The sequence below is a fragment of the Caloenas nicobarica genome, chromosome 2 (assembly GCF_036013445.1).
Source record: "Caloenas nicobarica isolate bCalNic1 chromosome 2, bCalNic1.hap1, whole genome shotgun sequence".
Classification (NCBI taxonomy): Eukaryota; Metazoa; Chordata; class Aves; order Columbiformes; family Columbidae; genus Caloenas; species Caloenas nicobarica.
The window spans coordinates 68,991,764-69,006,451 of record NC_088246.1 but is presented as its reverse complement, the minus strand read 5'-3'; positions in this window follow the sequence as shown (position 1 = coordinate 69,006,451).

The window sequence follows — 14,688 nt, the reverse complement described above, 5'->3', positions numbered from 1 at the left end:
AAACTATGTATAGGATAAACAAGTTTATGCAAATGCAGAGCAGCACTTTACTGTTATTTGTATTTTCAATGCTTTTGTAGCTGGAGAAGTCACATTTCTGTAAAACCTTTGCAGTAGAAAGGAGAAACCACGGTACAAGCCATTCAAGTAATTGTTTCAGATGCAATGCAATTCGCTAGCTTCTCCAATAGTAAGGCTTGAAATACTAAATAGTGTGCTTCCAAAACAGTATTGAAAATGTTTTGCTCTCCAGTCCCAGAACATGTGATCTGAAAACACAGGCTAAATATATTCCCCCTGTACAATCACTTGCTCTCTTGCATTAGAAAATCCATCCTTTACTCTTATTCCTGTGTATGAGAGAACTTGCCTGCTGTGCCTACCGGCAGAGCCTGCTTTCCCAAATGCCCAAAGCAGGCATGCACACACCAGCCCTTGGAACGCATCTGAGCTGAGCTGGGGACCAGGCATCCCAGGGCCGCACAGCACTTGGAGCTTGGCGGTGGGCAGCTGCCAGTCAAGTGATGGCATTTCATGGGCCAGAGCCGTCTCAGCCACCACATCCTGGCCATGCCTCCTTGACGAAAACCCTTTTCCTCTTCACGACCTGGAAAAAATATTAACAGGGGCCAGGCTATGATATAGCGATCACAGCAACATGGACAAGAGGGGGATTTTTCTAAGTTTGCACACCCCCTCCTGAGCAAAACCTCTGCCGGAGAAGAGCCGTGTCACCCTCAGAGCATTGGGGAAGGAGCAGTGCAAACCCTGCCGAGCGCTGTGTTTGGGCACAGACACAAAGCCGAAGTCATCAGAAAGATGCTGGTGAGCAATGGACCTGGCTGCTGGGCACACTAACTATTGCAAGGCAAAGCTTCCCCCCACTTTTGCCCCCTTGAAAGTACGTGAGGGGAGGCATGGCCATTTGTAGCCTTTGCTCGGCTGCACTGATGCAGTCGAGGACCCGTAAGAACAGCCACAAAAAGCAGCTCCCTGTGCACCAAGGTGAAGAGAGTGTCAGTGGCCTGCGATACTGTGGCTGTCCCCGGCATCAGAGAGAATCAGAGAGACACAGGCAAGGAAAGCAGAGCGCTCTTCTGGCAGCTTATTTCAAAGTAGAGGACACGGTGATGGCTGGAATGAATTAGTCCCCACTTGTCATTTCTCGGCCTGTAGGGAGAAGAGCTGGTGCCCAGGACTTTGGGACGCAGACAGTCTGCAAGAGCCACGGGCGTGCAGCCCTCCCCGCCCCAAGCGCGATGGCAGTGCTGAGCGGGACGCGGGGCAGGGCAGCTCCGGCTTTTCTTCCTTTGATGGGCATGGAACACACTTTCACATGGTACAAGGGTTCTTTTTTTTATTTTGTTCCTTTTTTTTTTTTTTTCTTTTCTGTTTTAACCTTCTTTTAGCCTTGGGTTTGCTTGCTCCCCGCCCCCCCCCCCCCCCCAAGATAATGTGTTTATCAACTGACAGGATACACTCATTTCTGGTAAAAGAAGCACTTTGACAATTTTTTGCAACATGTATAATTTACTTAAGGACCATAATGGCTTCTTCTGATCTGTGTGTCTTGTAAATAAATATTCCAACCAATTTTAACATGCATATTATGTACTCCATAGATCAATGGCTCCTTTGAAGCTGTTACAGTTTATCCTCTAAGTTCCTATTCAGACATTTTTTAATATGTATTATTTATTCAACAGGCTATCTCTTCATTCAGAGATGCCAGTATCTATATTTGTAGCAGTCTAGCATCTATATCTTGTTTGGAATATTGAAAAGTTAATATTGCTCAGCCTTTTCAGCAGGTTGGAAAGATCCCCAGTAAAATGTGGAAACAGGATAGAACAGCTCAAATGAATGAGACTGAAACACATACATCCATTTTGGATCAGGTTTTCAAGATTTCTTCCTCTGCACCCATCTGCCTTCTCCAGCAGCCCTGAAAACACGCAGGGCCAGAAATGGGGGTATGCGTGTGCTGCAGTGCATGTAATGAATCCTCAGGAGGGTTTGGGAGAGCAGCAGCGCCTGGCCTCAGAGGGGCAGGAGGACAGGCTGCCGTGGGCCAAGCATTTTCCTTTGACTTTTGCTGTGTATGTCCAGAGCATGGGGGATCCCTGCAGGAGCATCGCAGCGTTGGGGGAGCGATGGTGCAAAACGGCATTGCCTTCTCTGGCTTTAAGGAGGAGGCAGTTTCTTGGTCCATGTACAGGACAGGCTCACCAGGTAAGCAGGAGCTAGTATACCAGCACAGGTTTGCGAGCTGCCCTAGGGCTTCAAGTGCCAGCAGGGTATTTTCAGAGTTTAGAGTATTTTTGGGGCGCAGCTATGCGGGGTCCGTGCCAGGCAGAGAGGGCAGCCAGGGGCAGGTGGGAAGGTGCAGGGCACGTGGGAGTGAAGGCATGCACACAGATGACTTCATGCTTCTGCAGCTATTAGCCAGGACAAATCCTCTTCTATTCCCAAAGGGCAGGGGAGCAAGCAAAAGTTATATCCCCACCTTAGCAGAAAGCTGCGAGGGGAACCCAGTGAGCATCCAGGCCCTTGCAGGAGTAGCCCACCAGATAAGAGGGCCTGCGACCTGAGTTCCGGCTAATGAAGAAGGAGAACCTGGGCTGAGAAAGATAAAGTTCCTATTTAAATGCAGACATCTGCAACAATAGAGGTGCAAACATAAAAAAAATTGCCATCAAAGTAATTTGCTTGTAGTGTGAAGGCTTTTGTCTCACCTTGTTTAAACAGTCCCACTCCTGTGTTTAGTTTACTTCTGTTAACATCCCCCAGAGGCTTCATCATTTGCTATTGATGAGCATACCAAAAAAAAAAAAAAAAAAGGGGGAAAATGTTGCTGTCCATGCAATTAATTCTCTTTCCAAATGCTTAAAATTCAGCATGTCCCTTCAGTTCCAAAGGTGCTAGATCTTCAAAACCAACAAGCTGCTCACAGTCAGCTGGGAAATTCCAGGTTGTTTTGGAGCACATAAAAACATTCAGTGCTGATAAATACCCACACTGTGTTTTGCATCTTCATAATTTGGGACTCCATTTACTTGACATATGCAATAAATAAAACAATAAATAAAATATGCTCCCTGCCTCAAGGACATTTCTTTGCGTAAGTTGCAGCCCAGTATACAAACTCTTTCCAAACCAGCTGGTGCTGTGCATCTACTACACTTCCTATTCTAAATGCAGGGATGCCTTCTTACTGCTGACTACAAACAACGCTGTTTAAACCATAATGGAGGCAGCTATGGATAAGGCTTTCAATGAGAATATAAGAATATAAAACTTTAGCTGGAAAAGGAGCAAATTGTTCTTGTTAGCACTTTTTTTGGTGAAAAATGCATCTATCTAAAGCATTGGAAACTCCAGTGACTCAGCTCTTGATCAAATGCCCACTGAAGTCTTTCCATCACCTTCAGCAGATGTCAAATGGCAAATTCACATAAATGAATGGGCACATTTAGGGCTCCATATTGCTCTGCTTTGTATAGACAAAATCCTGCTCTGCATAGATAGAATTCTGTTCTGCTTCATCCAGACCTCAGTTGGGATCTAGGTTTTAAACTTTTTTACCAATTTACTCCAGACCTCATGCCACCAGTGCAAGAACTTGGGCACAGCCTATGACCAAACAGAACGGTGCCAAATAGAGGTGCCAGGGCTCACGGCTTCTGCCTTTCCCCTATTCTAAATCCATGACAACTTTCTATGCAAAGAGTTACTTGTGGCTCCATAGCAGCCGTGGCTCTGGCAGGGCTAAACAGTGAAGGAAATAAATCGTGAGGCCAAACCTGTCCTCAGCTGGCTTTGGACTTGGTCTCCTGCTCTTCTCAGTGGGTTTGGGATTAAGGCCTGGCATAAACACGCGGAAAATTATAAAATCCTCTTTCTTTTTGCAAGATGGTCTTTGAGTTGAGTCTTGCCATGTGTTTGGCCATGAGTTTAGCAGGCATGGCAGGGTCGGATGCTCACTGCCATTGATTCCTGGGGGTGCTTCATCGTGTTCAGCTTGAATGCTAAATGTAAACAGAGATATCAGTCTGTATTTGCTTGGATTCATTGAAATATTAAAACAAGTGGTAGTGTCCGTGTTACAGGGCAAGGTCTTCTTTATTTTGCTGAGCCATATTGAAACAAACTGTATTTTGTTTTCTTTCAGACAGGTGTGATGGCACACCTGCGGAGCTCAGGCTTGAATAGCAACTCGTAACCTTTTGTGGGTAAGGTGGGGGGCAAATCCTGCTTAACAAGGATGTCAAACTGATCTTTGTTTCCTTCGCCCGACCAAGTATCTGTGGCAACAAACTGGAGACAGGTAAACAATCGGCTTCTGCTACCGCAAGCTTTCCATTTACAGTTCACCAGGAGCTCTTATTATATGAAAGGAAAGGGTGGATGTGGTGTCAACACAAGGTAATAGTAATATTATTTGAACAGGTGTGTGGGGTGTTGCTAAAGTGAGAGAACAGGCGAGCAGTAGGGAGCAGTTAGTACAGGGCTGTGCATGTAATAACCAGAGCTTACCCGTGTTTATTATCATAACAATCATGTGCGGTGATAGGTTTCACAACGAGCTGGTCTGATTTACCTGGTGCATTAAACCAGTTTTGTCGCTTCTTGCTAACTCCCCGCTAGAAAAGAGCTCCAGAAAATACATATCCTAAAAATTTGGTGAGCAGATTCACTGTGCACACATCTCCAGATAGATAGCCCACCAGGTCACAATTATCTCCCAGCCTCCATTCCTCCACAGACAACTTTGCTGTTGATTTACATCAGTTAAAGAGAGAAAGCTTACTGAGTATCTTAGGACTGCATTACGAAGGGATGGTAGGCTTTTGGTGAGTGTTAAGGCACCTTGGGATAGGGAGAGTCAAGTACTTCAGCAGTTTTGTCTGTACATCTGTTCTCTGTAATGCAGTTAATTTTAATAATGTATTTCCAGTCTGTGATGTGTGTTATATTGATATGTATCTGTGATTTGAACATATGTGTGTATAGTGTTAGATGGATATCCTTTCAGCAAGAAAACTGTATGCCACAACAGAGAATGGAAACAGTAAAAATAATCTTTTGGATTCTACTTTTAAAGGGCTGACTAGAATCACATTAGAAAGGATTAATGCAGTAGGTACATACTTTGCTGAAATTTGCCTGTTTCCGTTGTGGGAAAGCGGGAAACAAAGGGAAAAATCACACCCTGATATGCTCTCCGAGTAGAGATGTATGCTATGATTCACTGAAGACAGCTATGGAGGTTACAAAACAGAAATTAAGAGACAATATGAATTACATGAGGAAGTTCTAGACAATTAGACAACTCGTTGGTCCATTTATAATGTTGCTCATAGCTTCATATCAAATCTGATGAGAGAGTGCAAATTGTAAGCACGGAAATTTTGCACTCTCTCCCCCTGTCCTTAAGCCCTACTTTGTTTAGTGAGATCTTAATGTGTATCCTGAGTATTTTAATAAGAAACTATTGCATGCCACCGGTATGTGCAAACAGTAGTTGCATTATCACAGGGGCTGAATTGATCTTCCAGGCGTCCATTTGTGTTACTCAGATCAGGCAGGGTTTATTTACAAAGGGCTGACCCTGCTTCCTGGCAGGTTCGCTTGAAGATGCCGTGCCAGATTCCCTCCAGCCGATGCGAAAGGGTTCAGCTGGCGCATCTCAGGGACCGCGGGGACAGCCATGTGGCGGGGGCTGTGGGGACAGTGTCACCATCTCCTGGGTTCAACAGGCTCCTTCAGGGATTCTCTAGTGGGTATTTAAGGTGGGTGGGAAGCAAATATCCTCAAGTATCCTTGGGTCTGCATCCTTCTGGTAATGCAGATTTAACCCAAGATCACAGAAGAAACCTTTATTTCAAGCAGCTTGCCCCTTCTTAAGCAGAATTGCCACAACTTTAGCACTTGCCTGTGTACAGATTTCATTAAGTAAATGCTTAGTAGCAGGGTGGCTGTCATCTCAGGACAAATATTTTAGAAAGCCCTTGTTAGTCACATCAGGTGTGCGTCTTTGGTACTGCAACATCTGTTATTTGTTAGATGCAAACAGCGAATGAAAATGGGTATTTGCCCTGTTCTAGGCTCTTCAGTGACTCATGCAACCTGGCTGAACATGCCAGAGACAGTGCTGACAGTACGCTTATTTCAGGAGGGTAACATTGCACCAAACATCGAGTAGGGGCTAAACTAAAAAGTGTTATATTAGCCCTGGGTGCCCTCTAATTTTTTTAGATCCAGTGTGCGCTTTACGTATATCCCATTCCTCAGAATTTCCCCGTGAAAGTCAATGCTCTTCTGCTGTCCAAGCAGTGCAAACATTGGATGGACCCTTCACAAACAGAAGGTAAGTCATGGTCAGCTGAAAGGAGCCTCCTCATGGTCACGAAGGTCCAGGCTTCTGGTTTAGAAGGAGCAGTTGCATTTTGATCTTTCTTTGAATGCTTATTTTACACTGGAAGACACGTCTTTTAGGGTCACATCACAAAACTCTTAGTCTTTGCTTTAGATGAGCTTTGCCAGATACTTAACTAATCAAAAATAACAGCCTGGTAGCATTTTAGGCACATTTTGAAGAATTTTGTTGAATCAGGACTTTGATGATAGAGCAGTGAGTTCTTTGATTACCTCAGACACAGTTTACACCTTTTATTCATAGATGGTATTTATCCACAATGCCTCAGTGTATTATTAGTTGGCTATCGCAGTGCAAAAGTTGGTGGCAAAGTCATTGCGATGTGCTGCAGAGACAGCACTGTTTGCACAAGAGCCTGTGCAAAGAATTTCTTGAACATATGTGGAGTGCGTTCATTAATATTGTCAATCAGTTAAGAAGTTAAGACCTTTTTAATTTTATTTTTGGTAAATAACAAGTCCTAGGAACATAGCATTTCTTCCATTAAATGTAATCTTTCAGAACACGATGTGCCTATTTTGTGACTGGTGATTTTCACTTGCTGACATTCTTACACGCTCTTGGAGTCGTCCCCTTCTTTTCAGGCAGCCTAAGTAATATGCTGCCCTCTTTTGAATTGCAGGACGCGGTGCACCTCCTGACAGAGGGCTGCCCAGCATCTGTAAGATGCTAGTGACTCCTGCGGGGCTGATGAACGACAAGAAAGGCAGCACCGTATTTTATACTATTAAACAGAGTTACGAGAGTTGTTCCGAAGATGGCAGATTCTCTAAAATATAAATAATATCCTCTTAATTTTGAAAAATTGGAAAGCAAGAAAGGGCGCCCTACTCTGTTACGGAAATATCTTAGCCAGGGAAATTTCGTTGTCTCCAGCCCCTGAATAGAGGGGAGACGAAGTCCTGAAATGCTTTTGGACTACTTTAAGTGGGTTTTCACTCAAATTGCAATAATTTCTTTGGCTATTTGAGTTGTGAGTTTTGCTGAATGCCCATCTAGGACTTGCAGTTGCAGGAAAACCTTTTTTTTTCTGATAAGCCTTCTCCAAAGGAAAGAGGATGCAAAGGTCCTCTGCACCAAAAAATAAACACTTGGGGTTATGCTAGTGTATAATAACTCCCCAAGTTTGCCCATTGGTCCGGGACCACTGATGTGGTGGCTGTAGAAACCAGTGTGCCTGTACCTTGAGCAGTTTAGTCAGGAGATGTGTCTCCAGCCAGAGGGAGGAGGATGTTTCTCCAGCTTTTTCTCCTCTTCACTGGCAAGCATCTGCATGGATAGGGCAGATTCTCGTGTGTCTTTCTTCAAGGAAGGAAAATAAAGGAGACCTTGTGGGAAAAGCTATGCTGGAGTAGCCACCACCTCCATTTCTTCAGTGGGGACATTTTTAAAAAGTCTTCCTTTCTCTCATATACACTGCTGCTTAACACATCTTTCTGCTGGAGGCAAGAGGTGAAAAGGAGCATTACATCGTGTGTTGGGGGCACTGTCTATGAGGAATCATACAGAAAACTAGCATCCCTAGGAGGGAGGGCATGTGGGTTTTGGTCTGTAGCATCCCAGAAAGTGCCAGTGCACATATGAGAACCAGGTGTCCTGGATATCGGATACTGCATGGGAGGGATGTGAAACGGGGCTCACATTGTGGAAGAAAGGGAGGAAAACATGTATGCATGCATAAAAACACGGACTTTTTCTTTCCAGCTATTATTTATCAGGCTTTTTCTGAACATACAGCTCCCCAGCAAGTCCTCTTACAGTTGTCCAAAGCTAAAAGACAGGCAGGCAGCAAGGAGCAATATGCAGGCAAAATGATCTGGTGAACAATAGCTGTGCATCTTTGCTAGTTATGTGATTTGTGCAAAAGGGTGTGCTTCTTAAAATTTATCTCATTTTCTGCACCTAGAGATTTTTTGACACAGAAAAGAGGGAGATTAATCCCAAATATCATCTGAAAATGGGATAAACACAAGGTGACTAGATATGTATATGTCACTGGTAGTGTATACTGTCTCATATATATTAAAAACAAGACAATGTAATAAAAACAAACAATACAGTATTCTGTCAGTTGCTACTCAGACTGTAACAAAATATTGCCACATTTTTTCTTACGAAGATGGCTGTGTGGTGGCTGAAAAGACCCCTAAAGCATATAAAGCTCTTATCTTTATACATTTCCCTAAAGAATAATAGATCAGTCGGTGCTCTGATGCTGTTTTAATAACGTACAATTTACAATTCATTTGGTTACCAAGCACTCACAGTATAATTAATTTCACAGACCCTTTCTACACATTCGCATGGTGTACGATGGTACAGAGGGGAGGTGGGGAAACTGTGTCCTCTCTGCTGCCATAGGAAAGTGCTGGGATGGTGCATCACCTGGCCGGTCTGCAGGCAGTCCTGCCGCTTCTTGGGGTGATGTGGCTCGATTTCCCCTTCCCTTATCCCCCAGCTCCTGCCTGCCTTTCCCACCCCCATACACGAATGTCTCCATGGGGGATGTTGCCCCGGGGACGAGCCCAGCTCAGCCCGCGGTAGCATCATGTCAGAGCTGCCCCATCCCTCTGGGATGCAGCAGGTGTGTGGCCCACCCCACCAGCCCTGAGACGTGGAGCAAAAGCTAAGGTGAGCCAGGGAGACGTCTCAAGCACAAAAGGCAAATGATGAGCCTTCCGTGCGCCCCACCAATGCCTCCCTTCACCCTCGTGGCCAGGGACAGAAGATTCTGGCAGGAACACACATGTTGGTTCGTTCAGGAGTGACTCCCCATCTGAGACTGTTGGCGCATGAGCCCAGGCCTAATATCGTTTCACAGACTCAAGACATGAAAACTGGAGGGAAAGACTCCAGAAACCAGCAGAATGCACACTGCTGGAGGTTTTATTTCCACAGTCCCATTATTTTTCCCTGTATGGGGAATCTGTACAGTTGCCTGAGAGACTTAAATAATGGACTCTCTCTGCAATGGATGAAGCTGCTGTTCTGTGATGTCTAGCACATCAAAGCAATTTTTTCAAATCTACATTTACCTCTTTGATAAAGACAACACTGGGAGGAATTCAGCAACTACAGAGAACCTGCAGGTCTGCACATCCACCCAGAGCTTGCTTTGACAGCGGTGTATGAATAGCTATTGAAGTGCTTTCGTTTCCATTATCGAATATACAGGAGTTTCCTTTTCCGAATTTCCCAAACATTCTTTTTCTTTTTGAAGCCTACAATTCCTATACATGTACAATGTATGTATACACCTATATGGATACTTGTGTATATGTGTACAAATATAGATATATGTATATGACCATATATGCCTGAGGGTTGAGGTCCCAGTTTGTAAAGGTTCAGCACACAATCCAGGATATAAACACACAGGCACTCACACTGAAGTGCAGCTTAAATCTAGGCTTACTAACTTTCTACAGCCAGACATGCAGTTTCTTTCTTTTTTCCTAGATGATTAAAAGTACTGAAAGGTACTGTTTTCTTCTGGGGACTAAAGAACATTGTAAGTCAGAGCAGTAAATGTTTGATTAACCCCTACAGGGGCCTGTGTGATTTTCACAAGGCATTAACTGTAAGAGGTACATCTTCTCTTGCTCTGCCTCTGCAGCTGGCTATTCAATCTTCTGGCATTCCGCCTATTGATTTGGTTTCCTGATCTCTTATTTGAACAAAGATGTGGTGAGGCAGAGGCCATGAAATACTGCTTTCACATCTTGTTTCCATACAGGATTTGGCAGCCAATTTGCTAAGGTATTGAAGACCTGCAGCTCTCATTTTTTACATCCACAGAAATTTGACTCTTACATGAATCAGAGCTTATCTATAAACACGAGTGTAACCAAAAAATATTGTGAAGGACATCATATATGCATTTGTAAAAACAACAGCAACAAATATTATTATCAATTATTCTTATTTGCAACATAATCATAATTAAAAGCTGGAGTGGTTCATGTAATGCAAGGTCCCCTTCACAACAGGGCTCAAAATCTCTCCCCCACAGTCAGGTTTGCAGGGGGTTTAAAGCAATGCCTGTGTTGCTTGGGAGGGCTGGTGGAGTCCCAGCCCCCCAGGAGGGAGCTGGCTTCTCTTCTGCCCAAGAGAAACCACCCAGGAAAACCTGATGCAAACTCTTCCTAAGATGTGGGAAATAGTGAACCTCAAAAAATTTGCTTTTAGCCTTTGAATATCAAAAGGTCAAATCCCTTCAATCCAGGTGAATTTTGCCTATGGTCAAGGAATAAATGAATGTTTGTGTAATTATCTATTATCTGGATTTTTACCTGTCTCACTTCCCTCCCATACAATATTCCTCTTAACATAATTTATCTTTTCAGTTAAAAAATATTTTGTTTTGATTTAATGTTGCTCAAGAAACAAACGCAACCACGTTCATAAAATTCTTACAGGTACCAACCTGATTGCAAACCAAAACTCTCTACTTAGAATTTCCAAGTTTGTACCTATCAAAGAAAAAAACCAACCAAACAACATAACATTGTTAGGAAGCATTATTTGCTTTTTTTTTTTCAGCTTTTTTTCATTACTGAAAATGAACAAAAATTTCTGAGACATGAAAGTAAAGTTGACAATGTTTAAACCCAAAATGGCTTAACAGCATTGTAGAAATGATAGCATTTATCATAAATACATAGAAAGACATTTTAAAATTTGATCACCTATCATTCTTCTCTCTGGAAAAAAATAATTCTCTGGAAATGAAATCCAAAAAACGGCTAAGCCAAATCTCTTTCTTTTACGATCACTGAGGGAAGAAAGAGTCTCTTCTTGTTTCTTAGTCCGTATTGAACAAGAAGTCAGGGGTTCAGGCTAGTGTCCATGTCATCCCTAGCTAGTCCTGCTGGACACCTTCCCTTGGATTCACTCTTTGGGAACCCATGGACACTATTGACAGTAGAAGGTTAAATGTGCTTTGGCGTGGAGGCCAGCTGGCACGAGATGGCCCACATCCGTTCTCCTAATTCTCCTTCTCTCCCAAAATTCCTGTTGGGAACAGTCCCTGGCCAGAGTTAACACCTGCACTGTATCCAGGGATGGCTGGGGCAACTCATACTCGACCCAAGCCCAAACCATGGCAGAGACCACTCTAACAATTTAACAATCCGGAAAATTGAGCTCCAGCACCTGGGGATGTTCCCTGGCGCTGTTTCCTTGGCTATGTGCACCTGGCCACATAGAGCAAACCGTTTCAATAAAATACCAATATGATGACACTTTCAGTGCAGGGTTGCATGTTCAAATACGTGGCGGCAGACACTTCCAATGTGCTGGCCAAAACACTGAAGTTTTGCAAATCAACTAGTAACTGTCATAATCATTTTTAAAAGAGAGCCTAACCTTTGCCAAAAAGGGAGTCAGATCCCCAAGTTGAAGAAGTCAAGATAATACTTAAGTGGCTTATTTATGAAAAGCTACCACTTGACTTTCCACAGTGATCTTGCCAATGTAAGTCTTCATGGAAGGAATGCAAAACAATCAAGCGAAGCTTGAAGAAAAAGTGTATTTTCAGTCAAGGACAAAATAATCGTGTCATCTTAAGATGTGACAGGCCAACTTGTGCACAGCTTTGATTTTACCAGCATAACTACCTGGCACTTTCTGTGATCAAGATTCCCACAGCTGTAATCTAATATCTGGAGCTTATTCACTGATCACAGCTGTGTAATTTCAGGTAACATGCTTCCCTTGTTTAGTTTTGTTTAACATTGTTAAATATATAGTCAGACCATCTGCACAGTATTTTTTTAAATTGGAAATTACAACCATAACTTCCTTTTTATATATCAATAAACTAAATAGCAAAATTTCAAAGGGATCCTTCTCTACCAAACACTGAAGCAGAATGTTTGTCCCACGCCACACCATTGCCTAATTGCACACTAATTGGACAAACGTGATTAAATATTTCAAGATCTTTACTAATTGCCTCTATTTTAGCTTTAAAATTTGCTTGCCACCAACAAATTTAATGACACTGGTGTCTAGTCATCAGCAAAAAGCCCAAGAGTTGCTCTTTAAAATGTACCTAGTCAGAATATTTACTGATTGTGCATTGTTGTTTCCAATGTAGCTTAATTAGAAATCCAATCAGTTCTCTAAGTCTAATTATACTTGATTTGTAGATTCAGACTATGATACATAATGAAGCTAAGCAGCTAACAGTAAACGTGCTTGAAATGTAACAATAAGAGAAATATTTTTAATGCGTGCCTTGTTATCATTTTAGAAACTCCATGTAATATATGAGATCAAACACAAAGGGAAATACAGAGATTTATGACTCAATAGATTTTTTTAAAAAGCCCATGTTTTATCCTGCAGCAATATAACTGGTGTATGTTTAGTGTTTAAAAATATTTTCTTTGTTTGTTTACTTATTTGTTTGGACAAAATAGCAACATATATTTTGTGGATACTTTGATGTCTGTATGTGGTTGCATGTATCCTATAAGAGTTATTTTTGCCCTATATTTTAGATGGCATTACACATCAGAAGCCAAAAGCTGGGTTAGAGGTGGTTACTAAGGCAGCAGTTCCCTTTAGCTGAGTCCCTGCATCTTCAATGCATCCTTAATTTACTCTTCTCTGTGAGAAATACCCTTTAGGGGCCAAGGGCCAGATGTTTCTTTTTATTCCTCGCTGTGCAGGGAAACACATCTGTTCTGCTATTATTTCCTACCTCAGTCCCACAGCCTGAACATTGCAGCTGCATCCTTACACCCGTGTTGTAGGATCGAACTAATGGCTTGTCTTTTTTTGTAGGCAAGGCATTGCCTACAATATCATTTTATTAATATTTTTGTGTAGTAGCAAACGTTTTGGTCATGCTTAAGTAATAAGCAGCACAAACATTTTATAAAGCACAGGCAAAACTTGAGGCAAAACTTAGAGCAAGGAGGAGGAAGGAAGCCCATCAGCAAGTCACCCCAAGTCCCGTGGTTGCTTCCTCATGTTTCCAAGAGAGGAATCAACAGGCAGTCATACTTTCCCATTTAGTAAGCCACAGAGTAGCCCAGGAGTTTTTCAGAAACCAGCCTTTTTCATTGCTACATCTGAAGCTTGGTGGTTTTTTACACCATCTTCTGCAAACTTCTTGGGGTCCACATGTTCCTCCTAAAAGGTCCACAAAAGGAGACAAATTGTGCTGTTTGGGAACTTCAGCTTTCTGTAGAAGACACCTGAGCTCCACTAGAAAAATTTTATGAATCTACAGATTAGAAAGAGTTAAGAACTGTCTAGGTTATCTCATCTGGAAACAAGCATTTCTAAGCCTGTGATGGAAAGGATTATGATCCCAGACTCCATACAAGGAGAGGAGAAGCAACGTAGGTAGCAACCGCCTTCAGCAACGTTGGGGCAGGACCTTCCAGAGGCTGCAGCAGAGGCAAATTCGGGCACCTTTTCCTTTTAAGAGAGGACTCTTGGGGCCTTTCTGCAGTTTAGGATTTTCTGCTCTGGCCTTTTTTATTCTAAATCTCTTCTTAAATCAAAACCCAGTCTTTTGCTGCAATGAAAAAGCATAACCAACTGGTGAGTCTTTGTGTAGTTTCTACAGAAGACAAATGTTTGGTACTCACCCTGTTAATTGCTGCAGCTCCAGAAGCAGCTAGTTAATAAAGCAGTTCATGAGTAAAAGCTGTTCCCCAATTTGTGGCAACACCACTGAGAATATGAAGGATGTGGGAGCAGGAGGAAAAGAAGGCAAGAGGGCAAAAATAAGGGAGTAAACAACGAGGTTAATGCTAACTTCTGCTCAGTGAGAAATGCAGTGCCTTGAGTCAGCAGCCACTGAGAAGAAAAAGAAAACTTTTATGGTGAAGCCATATGCCTTGGCTATGGGCAATGCAATTGTGCTACCACACGGTATTGTGATTTAAAATGTTTAGGATGCCACTCTGATAGGGTGACCCACCATGGGGCAGATCCCTGCTTGCCAGGAGCCCAGCTGGGGATCCACAAGCCATCCGGAGAGCCAGAGCGGCCTCCCCATGGTCCCCCAGCTTGGGTCCTGGCAGCTGAACCACCCAGCCATGCTATGTCGATGGTCTGCCACTGATTTTTGGGGTCTCTGTCAGGAAATACATGGAATGGCTTTGCCTGGTGGCAGTGTGGCCTGTTGGATGCAGCGTGAAAGGAGCAGGCGGATGATGGCGGCTTTCACCCTGGCTTCCTCCCTGGCCTCCCGGTGTTGGGATGTGGCCTTGGCCCTTTCTGCCCAA